The sequence below is a fragment of the Mobula hypostoma genome, chromosome 2, assembly GCF_963921235.1.
Source record: "Mobula hypostoma chromosome 2, sMobHyp1.1, whole genome shotgun sequence".
In the NCBI taxonomy this organism is placed as follows: Eukaryota; Metazoa; Chordata; class Chondrichthyes; order Myliobatiformes; family Myliobatidae; genus Mobula; species Mobula hypostoma.
In genome coordinates, this window is record NC_086098.1 from 60,717,654 (window position 1) to 60,730,438 (window position 12,785).

Consider the following 12,785-nt stretch of genomic DNA (forward strand, 5'->3'; position numbering starts at 1 on the left):
GGTGTCCTGGATGCTCGGGAGGCTAATAACCATGAAGGAGCTGGCTGAGTTTACAACTTTCTGCAGCTTTTTCTGTTCCATGACTGCGGCTGCCAAAGCAATTGGGATCTTATAAGTAAACAGTTCTATATTAGAAGAGTCCAAGAGATGAGAAGTGTCACTATATAAAGCTGTGAATCACCATGCCTAACTGTAGTTACTATACTTGGTAAAAAAAATAACCAGAGAAAAATTTAAGGAAAGGGAGCAGAGACTTCAGATTATTGAGGTTAGTAGAGAATTTTAATGAAACTTAATCTGATCTTATTGGAAAGAAGATTAAGATAGATTTGTGCACTTATTTAATATTCTTGATTCACTCTGAATTTTTAACTGATTACACTTCTTCTAGGTACCTTGGGTGTTTTCTAATCTTTTCACTTCAAACTGTTCCTTTCACTTCAAATTGTTCCTCTCACTTGACACAACGGAAAACCGCCTGAATCTTTGATTTACACTGACCAGCTTGTCACTCTTAAAATCTTCACCTTCTTCATGATGATGCTCATTTTGTTAGTCTTGTTAATTTCTAATCAAAGGTAAATATTTAATTTAGCCACATTTGAAAAGTATTCACAACATTGTAACCTTAGACAAATACTTCTCCTGTTCTTATCTTAATGTTATCTTGGACAACATTTATATGCAATAGAGGCCCTTCAGTCTATCTTGGCTATGACGGCATTTTGAAAGAGTGCTTCCATTTATCTCAGTACTCCAGATTTACACCATTGCCCTCCAATTTTTTTTCCATTTCCAGGTGTTTATCCATTCCTGTTTGAAATTTAGGACTGAATTTGCTTCCAACACTTTTCAGTGCATTCCAAATAAAATTCTCCTCATCTCCTCTTCAGTTTGTTCTCTCATTGTGTGTCATGTTTTTATTTTCAAAGGTGATACAAATATAATTGTCTGTAAATTCAAGCCAGAGGTATAGAACTCAAAGAGTGTTTCATGCTTGGATTTAACAACTTTGGTGTGATTCTGACTGTATCAAAAATAGAAACTGACTGTGTTTGGTGTTCAGCTGTTCCTGCCCATCTCGGATGCTGTTTTCATTCTCAGCAAGTAGCCTTTCGAGATGATAACCAAATTCTTTTTCATACAAATTGACAGATCCATTTTCTACTTATACTGTGACATAAACCTCGTGGAATAGCACAAGGCGGTAGAAATAGTTTAACATGAAGTATAAACAATGTGCTGCTGATTACTTTGGGCTTTGTTGTACTGATGATTTTGAGCAGTCTTTTTCAATTCAAACTTACTGAGCCGCATTACGGGGTATGAAACTAAGTGGCCAATGAATCAACCCCTACCTCTCCATGTCCCCCACCTCTTCATCCCAACCAGGAAACCAGAGAACACAAGAGGAAGCCCAGGTGGTCACGGACAACTGTGCAAATTCTACTCCAACAACACCAGGGATCAATTTCAAACCTGGGTAGCTGGAGCTGTGAAGTAGCAGTGTTACCTGCACCATTGCCCTTGTATCATTTACATATTATGACAAAAACATGATCTACTGTATTTCAAAACAATTGAATGCATTTTATACCACCTCAGTGCTGGGTATCAAGGTTAACGAGGACTGCAATGCTGATCACATTTGTAAGCAGTGGCCAGGTGTAGTCAGGAATGAATTTGAATGAAGCAGATTGCACACTTCCAGTGAACTGTAAATTGTCAGATTGTTGGGTGAGGCTCCACAGAGTCTCAGAGTGGCATCGACCTTATTCCGCCAGTTATTGTACCCCTTAAAACCACAATCTCTATTCAAATATGAATAACATATACACTTCACTTCCCTAAGAGTTGGAGTTTATTCAACAATGGCAGTGCTTAACACTTAGCACTTGTTTGAAAAGATATTGAAATTATTTATCAACTTAACTCGGGAGGGCGTTTACTTTGGATAAACAGACATTTTACTATGGAGCTAAATAGGCACGAGCAATTGATTACCGACAGCAAATGGTTAATTTCTGTATTTAATCGTCATTTTGTCCTTGTCTAATGTTGTGTTATTTGTTCATACTAAATGTTCTATGATGCTCCTCATCAATGTTTCAGCAAATTTTAGACCAGTAGAACACAAGTAGTTTACACAAAGGACCAGGAAGAATATGTAAAATATTTCTAGGAGCATTCAAGTGAACACTGCAGATCCTGGATTAAGCATACAGTTGAAGATTTGATTTCAATCCACCACAATTCAGATATGTGTTAGCCATTGTTAAGACATTTTTCTCTCATGTGCAAATGCCTGAAATGTTTAATATTCATCTTTGAAGCTTACAGAGATAAATAACAGGAGCTGAACCTCACTGTATCTTCTGAAGAGCATTGTTGTTGCATTGAGGAGCATTGGTTTTGTTTGATGAGTAACAGAAAACAAGCTTGTTAAAGCTTTCTTTTAAGACAGTGCTCCATTTGACATAAAAAGGCTAAATGTCATTTGGAAGTTGACTTTTTTTTTGATAATGTTTAAGGTGTTAGCAATGATCAACTATTAAAATATTTATAACTTGAGATATTTATGGGATAAGAATATTCTTGGCTCTGAACTGACAGCTTACATTTATTTGAAAGGAAAATATCTGATGCAAATGGCAGAAAAGTTACATCTTTCTACTCTATGGAGAGTTGAAGCTTCCTTGTTTCATAGATAATCCAGGATGGAGGGTAGGTTGCCCCACTGATGTAATCCAACATGCTGAATGAGTTCATTTTCTTCTGAAATTTGCCAAAAATATCAATGAACTTAATAGAAAGCATAATTGTCTGGGAAGATAAACATCAAATAAAGTACAGATTTAATTCAAATGATTTCTCATCTATAATGGAAGAAGAGCCAGAGGATTAACAGCTCAAAGATTTTAAGGGACAGAAAATGGACAGTATATTGTAGTACTTTGAAAGCTATTTTATTGCAATTAAATTGGTTTACTTTACTGTTAGTCTGGAAACAGAAATTTAAATGTGGATTTATCATCTTCAATTGTAAAATCTAATTGTAGAGACAACGGAATAATATATGAGTTATCAGTGTGAAATGTAAAAAATAATTTAAAGCTGGAGTACATATTTACTTTGAGAACTGAATAAGCAACATCATTTATGACTAAATACAAACAGGAAAATTAAAAAACATAATCATTAAAAGTTATATCTCTTATATCTTATATTAGACGTCTTTGAAATGAAGTGAAGATTTTGTGTATTTCACCATTGAGCTTCGTCAATGTTAGATGGGCAGTACTTTTTTCATAATTTATTTTCAAATGCCAACATTGTTTACGAGCTTATATTCCTGGCATATCTTACTTTACAGTTATGAAAAATCAGTTTTGTTTTAATTTTGCTGTCTGTTTTCTGAGCGGCAGGGTGGAGACATGTCTTTACCAAAGGAGGTGTAAGGTGCTGCTTCCCTTTGCTAGCCTTGGGCAAGGTGTAGTAGCTGCTTAGCCCCTCCAATCAAGGTCTTGTGAAGCCATGAGAGCAGGTTGTGGACGGTTGTTGCATATCAAAAGTCCTGGTCATATGATGACTATGAAATAATAGAACATAGAACATAGAATAGTACAGAACATTACAGGCCCTTCAGCCCACAATGTTGTGCCGACCCTCAAACCCTGCATCCCATATAAACTCCCACCTTAAATTCCTCCATATACCTGTCTAGTAGTCTCTTAAACTTCACAAGTGTATCTGCCTCCACCACTGACTCAGGCAGTGAATTCCACGCACCAACCACTCTCTGAGTAAAAAACCTTCCTCTAATATCCCCCTTGAACTTCCCACCCCTTACCTTAAAGCCATGTCCTCTTGTATTGAGCAGTGGTGCCCTGGGGAAGAGGCGCTGGCTATCCACTCTATCTAATCCTCTTATTATCTTGTACACCTCTATCATGTCTCCTCTCATCCTCCTTCTCTGCAAAGAGTAAAACCCTAGCTCCCTTAATCTCTGATCATAATGCATACTCTCTAAACCAGGCAGCATCCTGGTAAATCTCCTCTGTACCCTTTCCAATGCTTCCACATCCTTCCTATAGTGAGGCGACCAGAACTGGACACAGTACTCCAAGTGTGGCCTAACCAGAGTCTTACAGAGCTGCATCATTACATTGCGACTCTTAAACTCTATCCCTCGACTTATGAAAGCTAACACCCCATAAGCTTTCTTAACTACCCTATCCACCTGTGAGGCAACTTTCAGGTATCTGTGGACATGTACCCCGAGATCCCTCTGCTCCTCCACACTACCAAGTATTCTACCATTTACTTTGTACTCTGCCTTGGAGTTTGTCCTTCCAAAGTGTACCATCTCACACTTCTCCAGGTTGAACTCCATCTGCCACTTCTCAGCCCACTTCTGCATCGTATCAATGTCTCTCTGCAATCTTCGACAATCCTCTACACTATCTACAACACCATCAACCTTTGTATCATTTGCAAACTTGCCAACCCAGCCTTCTACCCCCTCATCCAGGTCGTTAATAAAGATCACGAAAAGTAGAGGTCACAGAACAGATCATTGTGGGACACCATTACTCACAATCCTCCAATCCAAATGTACTCCCTCCACCACGACCCTCTGCCTTCTGCAGGCAAGCCAATTCTGAATCCACCTGGCCAAACTTCCCTGGATCCCATGCCTTCTGACTTTCTGAATAAGCCTACCGTGTGGAACCTTGTCAAATGCCTTACTAAAATCCATATAGATCACGTCCACTGCACTACCCTCATCTATATGCCTGGTCACCTCCTCAAAGAACTCTATCAGGCTTGTTAGACACAATCTTCCCTTCACAAAGCCATGCTGACTGTCCCTGATCAGACCATGATTTTCTAAATGCCCATAGATCCTATCTCTACGAACCTTTTCCAACAGCTTTCCCACCACAAACGTAAGGCTCACTGGTCTATAATTACCCGAACTATCCCTACTACCTTTTTTGAACAAGGAGACAACATTTGCCTCCCTCCAATCCTCCAGTACCATTCCCATGGACAACGAGGACATAAAGATCCTAGCCAGAGGCTCAGCAATCTCTTATCTCGCCTCATGGAGCAGCCTGGGGAATATTCCGTCAGGCCCCGGGGACTTATCCATCCTAATGTATTTTTTTTAACAACTCCAACACCTCCTCTCCCTTAATATCAGCATGCTCCAGAACATCAACCTCACTCATATTGTCCTCACCATCATCAAGTTCCCTCTCATTAGTGAATACTGAAGAGAAGTATTCATTGAGGACCTCGCTCACTTCCACAGCCTCCAGGCACATCTTCCCACCTTTATCTCTAATCGGTCCTACCTTCACTCCTGTCATCCTTTTGTTCTTCACATAATTGAAGAATGCCTTGGGGTTTTCCTTTACCCTATTCGCCAAGGCCTTCTCATGCCCCCTTCTTGCTCTTCTCAGCCCCTTCTTAAGCTCCTTTCTTACTTCCCTATTCCTCAATAGACCCATCTGATCCTTGCTTCCTAAACCTCATGTATGCTGCCTTCTTCCACCTGACTAGATTTTCCACCTTACTTGTCACCCATGGTTCCTTCACCCTACCATTCTTTATCTTCCTCACCGGGACAAATTTATCCCTAACATCCTGCAAGAGATCTCTAAACATCGACCACATGTCCATAGTACATTTCCCTGCAAAAACATCATCCCAATTCACACCCGCAAGTTCTAGCCTTATAGCCTCCTAATTTGCCCTTCCTTAATTAAAAATTTTCCTGTCCTCTCTGATTCTATCCTTTTCCATGATAATGCTAAAGGCCAGGGAGCGGTGGTCACTGTCCCCAAATGCTCACCCACTGAGAGATCTGTGACCTGACCCGGTTAATTACCTAGTACTAGATCTAGCATGGCATTCCTCCTAGTTGGCCTGTCCACATACTGTGACAGGAATCCGTCCTGGACACACTTAGCAAACTCTGCCCCATCTAAACCCTTGGAACTAATCAGGTGCCAATCAGTATTAGGGACGTTAAAGTCCCCCATGATAACAACCCTGTTATTTTTGCACCTTTCCAAAATCTGCCTCCCAATCTGCTCCTCTGTATCTCTGCTGCTACCAGGGGGCCTATAGAATACCCCCAATAGAGTGACTGCTCCCTTCCTGTTCCTGACTTCCACCCATACTGACTCAAAAGAGGATCCTGCTACATTACCCACCCTTTCTGTAGCTGTAATAGTATCCCTGACAAGTAATGCCACCCCTCCTCTCCTTTTTCGGCCCTCTCTATCCCTTTTAAAGCACTGAAATCCAGGAATATTGAGAATCCATTCCTGCCCTGGTGCCAACCAAGTCTCTGTAATAGCCACTACATCATGATTCCATGTATGTATCCAAGCTCTCAGTTCATCACCTTTGTTCCTGATGCTTCTTGCATTGAGGTACATACATTTCAGCCCTTCTACATTACTGTCTTTACACCGTATATTCTGTTTCTCTTTCCTCAAAGCCTCTCTATATCTTAGATCTGGCTTTATTCCATGCACTTCTTTCACTGCTCTATTGCTCCGGGTCCCATCCCCCTTGCAAATTAGTTTAAACCCTCCCGAACCATGCCAGCAAACCTACCTGCAAGGATATTGCTCCCCCTCGAGTTCAGGTGCAACCCATCCAATCTGTACAGGTCCCACCTTCCCCAGAAGAGATCCCAATGATCTAAAAATCTAAAACCCTGCTCCCTGCACCAACTCCTCAGCCACGCATTCAACTGCCATCTCCTCCAATTCTTACCATCACTGTCACGTAGCACTGGCAGCAATCCTGAGAACACCACCCTTGAGGTCCTGTTCTTCAGCCTTCTGCCTAGTTCCCGAAACTCACACTTCAGGACCTCATCCCTCTTCCTGCCTATATCGTTGGTACCAACATGTATCACGACTTCTGGTTGCTTTCCCTCTTGTACCAGGATGTCGTGCACCCGGTCAGAGACATCCCGGACCCTGGCACCCGGGAGGCAACAAACCATGTGGGTGTCCTTCTCACGTCCACAGAATCTCCTGTCTGCTCCCCTGACTATAGAGTCTCCAATGATGACAGCTCTTCTCTTCTCCGTCCCACCCTTCTGCACCACCGGGTCAGACTCAGTGCCGGAGGCCCTGTCACCGTGGCTCACACCTGGTTGGTCATCCCCTCCAACAGTATCCAGGATGGTAAACTTATTATTCAGGGGAATGGCTACAGGGGTGCTCTGCACTACCTGTCTGCTCACCTTCGCTTTCCCCCCTCTGACTGTCACCCAACGACCTGCTTCCGACATCCTAGGTGTGACTACCTCCCTGTAGCTCTCATCTGTGACTGCCTCATTCTCCCTTATGAGTCGAAGGTCATCCAGCTGCTGCTCCAGATTCCTTACACGGTCTTCCAGATCGCCCAGCCGCATGACCTTCTGGCAGATGTGACTCTAATACATATGGAAGACTATGGAATGGTCTCATTGTATGATATGATGGACTCATAACCTCATGACTTACCTTGTCACCATTGCTTTACTCTTATTATTTGCCTGCAATGCACTAGGACTGACATGACCAGTGATGACTGGTATGGCAGGCTTTGTTGTGTGTGAGAAACAACTTGTTATTTTAGGATTTTTATTCAATGAACTTGTATCTTACCTAGTTAAAATGCAGTCTAGCAGAGTTTATGCAGCTGCAGTTCTGCTTCAAAGGATAATGAAATAATATCACAGTGAAATTTAGTCTTTGGGACAGTTTTAACCACCTTTGCTTTGAGTTGCATTGTGTTAGAGTTGTTTGAGTTCATTAACTGTTTTGAAGCAGCATCATTTGTTGCTACCAATACTTCATATCTACTGATGGTGAAGCTTTCTGAGGCTCTCACTTCCTGGGCTGGGGGATCTAATTTAAATAGTAAGACAGTAGTCTGTACTGACATTAACATTTAAATAGTAAGGCAGTAGTCTGTACTGACATTAACATTCAAATAGTAAGGCAGTAGTCTGTACCGACGTTAACATTTCAGTCGCTGCATCTGTGAGCCCCATCAAGCTTCAACACTGCCCTATCAAACAGAGAGGAAACCGTGGCCAGGATGGTCCAAGGTAAGTTTGAAAATAATTTTTTGTCAGAGTTATTATGGGCTTGGAGGAGCAGGATGTGCAATAAAAAAATCCAGGGTCTCCTATTCCTGATTTCCATGCAGACAGTCTATCCTGCTCCTTTCCTCTGCTTGCCCACAACCATTTCTGCAAGGCACAGGTGTCACTCTGATTCTCTGTAACTTTCCACTTGCATTATTCTTGCTGGTTTTGGACAGGAACCAGTGCCCTGATATTTAAGTAAGGTCTGGGAGATTAATTTGATGGGACTTGTGATCCAGCTGTCCACACGCTTTGATCCTTGCACTGAATGAAAATCAACTGCAAAAATCACAAGTTCCTGTTCACTTGTGATGCATTTGCTGTTTAGTAATTCCTGCGTGGGCATTTGCAGAAGAAGCTGCATTCAAAATCCACTGCCAGAAGGCTTCATGCATCTTCTATGTTGGTGACTGTGTTCTTCAGACAAATTATTTTGTTCATTGTGGTGAACCAGGCTGTCATCTGAGTAAATCTGCCACTATTTATTCTAACAATAAGGGTAATGTTGTAGGCAAGGACACAATAAGCCCCATTGTATAACAGAAGATCCCAGATGCAGCACAAAATGTGGAAATTACATGAAATGGTATCAAATGAGTGACTGAGGAAGAAAAATATGATATGGGATTGGTTAGTTATATTTTTTTAAAAATCTGATCATTAACCTCTTAAGACATCAGTCAAGTTATTCAGAAAAATACAATATAAAAGTATTTTAAAAATCTGTTTATTCGCACTTTAATCTCAGAGAGCAATCACTTCCCACTCTCTTGAGTCAGGACTTATTTTCTGCCTGAACACCAGGTACCATTTCCTTTCCAGCATCAGTTATTTAGGTGTCTGTCTCTAACAAGGGTAAAATCTTTAAATGATGCTGGAGCTTTTCAAGGATGGTAATTCAAAGAATCCTGAAGCCCATTGTGTCTGGAACAACACTGTGAAAGAGCTCTTTCATATTGCAATTTCAAGCCTGTTGAGGACTAAGCTGGTCCCTTTTGTGGGACCTGAATTCTCTGTTGATTTTACAGGAAGATTGTCATCATGTCTCAATGTCATATGTTCAGACAACACTCTCTTCAGTAATGTCAAATAATATCAGAGAAATATCAGAGAAATATCAGAGAAAAGAGATCTGTTGGCAATTTTATACAACAGTCACATTAACATTGTGACTACAAGATTAAGTTAGAGACTTAGTATCCTGTAGTGAGTGACTTGTCTCCTGACACCTAAGGTCCTTCTACCTGCAACAAGGTCTTTCTGTCTGCTGCGAATCACAAGTCAATTGGAGATAAACATTGGTAGTCATTTGTGTCTCCAAATGCAGCTGCTAGCCTCTTAAGAGATTCACTTTGAAAACTGACAAGGCATGGGGATGATAAAATTGAACACGGAGTTGTAGTTGATGAAGAGCATCCCGATGAATGGATCTTCGCTGTCCAGGTGTTCCAAGGATGAGCAAAGAGCCAATGAAATGGCATCTGCTGTGGAACCTGTTGTGATGACAGTCAAATTGGAGGGGATCCAAGTCTCTTCTCGTGCAGGAAATGATATGTTTCACCACCAATCTCTGAAACCGCTTCATCACAGTGGATGTAAGTGCTACTGAACGATAGTCATTGAGGTAGGTTTCCACTTTCTTATTAGGCACCGGTATGATTGAAGCCTGTTGGAAGCAGCTGGGTACCTCAGACTGCCAATGTGAGAGGTTAAAGATATCGGTAAGCACTCCAGCCAGTTGATCAGCACAGGTCTTTACTACTTAGCCATTTACCCCATCTGGGCCAGATGCTTTCCCTGGGTTCACTCTCCTGAAGGATGCTCTTACGTCAGTCTCAGAGACTGAAATCATAGGTTGGGGAGGTCCAGAACGAGGAGTCACAGTTTGAGGATAAAGGCGAAGCCTTTTAGGATTGAGATTAGGAAAAACTTCTTCACACAGAGAGTGGTGAATCTGTGGAATTCTCTGCCACAGGAAACAGTTGAGGCCAATTCATTGGCTATATTTAAGATGGAGTTACCTTCTGTGATTTTTATTCTTCCTTATATCAATCAGAGTCTCCTCGAGATTCTAAATTTATGAATGATTTTTTAGATAATCTAGACTTCCCTGAGATTTCACAGGATATGTCTTCTATGTTAGATACTCCCATTACCACGGATGAGATTAAGAACGTTATTTTCTCTATGAATTTGGGGAAAGCTCCTGGCCCTGATGGGTTTACCGTAGAATTTTATAAATGTTTCGCACCTTCATTAATCCCTTGGTTCTGTACGGTTTTTTGAGGCTTCATTAAAACTTGGTAAACTTCCTGAATCTTTCAATAGAGCATCAATCTCTCTAATATTAAAGAAGGATAAAGATCCTGCTCAATGTGCATCTTATAGACCAATATCTTTATTAAATGTTGATTCTAAAGTTTTTTCTAAGTTATTAGCAAATAGATTAGAAAAAGTACTTCCTTCTATTATTTCGGAAGACCAAACGGGTTTTATTAAAGGTCGTTACTCTTTTTATAATATTCGCACACTGTTAATTATTGTTTATACTCCATCACAAAATGTTCCTGAGTGTGTTATCTCTTTAGATGCTGAGAAAGCTTTTCATAGAGTAGAATGGCCTTATTTATTTAAGGTGCTTGAAATGTTTAATTTTAGCTCGAAATTTATATCCTGGATTAAACTGTTATATCATTCTCCTGTGGCCTCGGTCCGTACTAACTCTTCAAGTTCACCTTTTTTCCCTCTTTTTCGAGGTACTCGACAAGGTTGTCCTCTTAGTCCCTTATTATTTGATATTGCATTAGAACCTCTTGCAATTGCCATTCGAGAATCTCCAAATATTACTGGGATAACTCGGGGCTTAAAGTCCCATAAAATATCACTCTATGCTGATGACTTACTTTTATATATTTCTAATCCCCAAAAATCCATCCCGGCTGTTTTAGAGCTATTAGCACAATTTGGTCTTTTTTCAGGTTATAAATTAAATCTTAGTAAGAGTGAACTTTTCCCGATTAATAAACAACTTCCCTTATATCATAACTTTCCATTTAAATTGATTAATAATTATTTTTCATATCTTGGGATTAAAATTACTTGTAAATACAAAGATTTATTTAAGATTAACTTTTTACCATTAATTGACCATATTATTCAACTTTCATCTAAATGGTTTCCTTTATATTTAACTTTGATTGGTCGTATTAATGCAGTTAAGATGTTTTTTTTGCCAAAATTTTTATATATATTTCAGGCATTACCAATCTTTGTTCCAAAATCTTTTTTTGATAAAGTCGACTCCAAAATTTCTTCATTTATTTGGCAAAATAAAAACCCGAGACTGGGTAAAATACATTTACAGAAAGCTAAGAGAGATGGAGGCTTAGCATTACCTAACTTTAGATTTTATTATTGGGCAATTAATATTCGACATACGAAATTTTGGTTACTTGACCAGGATATACTATCCATTCCTAAATGTGTAACATTGGAATTACAATCTGTTCAGGGTTATACACTTGGTTCTATTTTAGGTTCCTCTCTTCCTTTTGATTTGAAACGCCTTAAACAGGTGTCTAACCCGATAGTTATATATACCTTACGTATTTGGTTTCAATTCAGAAAATTTTTTGATCTTAATCAATTTGGGTTAGCGATTCCTATTTTAGGTAACATATTTTTTCCTCCCTCTTTTACAGATCGTGCTTTTCAAATTTGGAAGACTAAGGGTATTTCACGGGTTTTGGATTTATTTTTAGATGGTTCCCTTATGTCTTTTGAACAATTATCTAATAATTATAATTTATCAAGAATACATTTTTTTAGATACCTACAAGTTAGAAATTTCCTAAGTACTATACTTTCTTCCTTTCCAATGCTTCCTCCTACATACATTTTAGATACTATAATTAACCTTAATCCATGTCAGAAAGGGGCATCGGCTATGATTTATAATATTATTATGAAACTTAGGAAAGCTCCATTTGATAAGATTAGGGTAGATTGGGAACAGGAATTGGGGTTTATCATTTCCGTGGATGACTGAGGGCAGATTTTACAATTAGTCAATACTTCCTCTATCTGTGCTAAACATTCCCTAATTCAATTTAAAGTGGTTCATAGAGCACATATGTCCAAAGATAAATTAGCTCGCTTTTATTCTCATATTAATCCTTTTTGTGATAGATGTCCGGGGCAGATAGCCTCTTTAACTCATATGTTTTGGTCTTGCCCTACTCTGGAAACTTTTTGGAGAGACATTTTTAATATTATCTCCAAGGTATTGAATATAGATACCTCTCCTCACCCTATTACTGCTATCTTTGGACTACCTAAAATTTCCAGTAATCTTTCTCCTTCAGCCCGTAGAATGATTGCATTTCTTACTTTAATGGCGAAAAGATGTATCTTACAACATTGGAAAGAGCTTAATGCTCCAACTACTTTTTTTGGTTTTCTCAGACGATATTATGCTTGAATTTGGAGAAAATTAGAAGCAATCTTTATGACTCCTCATTTAAATTTGAACAGACCTGGAGATCTTTTATTCAATATTTTCATTTAATGTAATATATACCCTTCTTGTTTTTTTTACTGTTTTTAATGGAGGTCAGGATTG

The 12,785-nt window shown here is 39.5% G+C and overlaps 1 long non-coding RNA gene across 1 annotated transcript in view; it reads left to right on the forward strand.

Moving 5' to 3' along the window:
• The first annotated feature begins 253 nt into the window (after positions 1-253).
• Positions 254-12,785, forward strand: part of LOC134358762 (uncharacterized) — a 159,651-nt gene continuing 147,119 nt past the window's right edge. The window contains exon 1 of the long non-coding RNA XR_010020944.1: positions 254-268. This is a non-coding gene — a long non-coding RNA (uncharacterized LOC134358762). The remainder of the gene's footprint in view (positions 269-12,785) is intronic.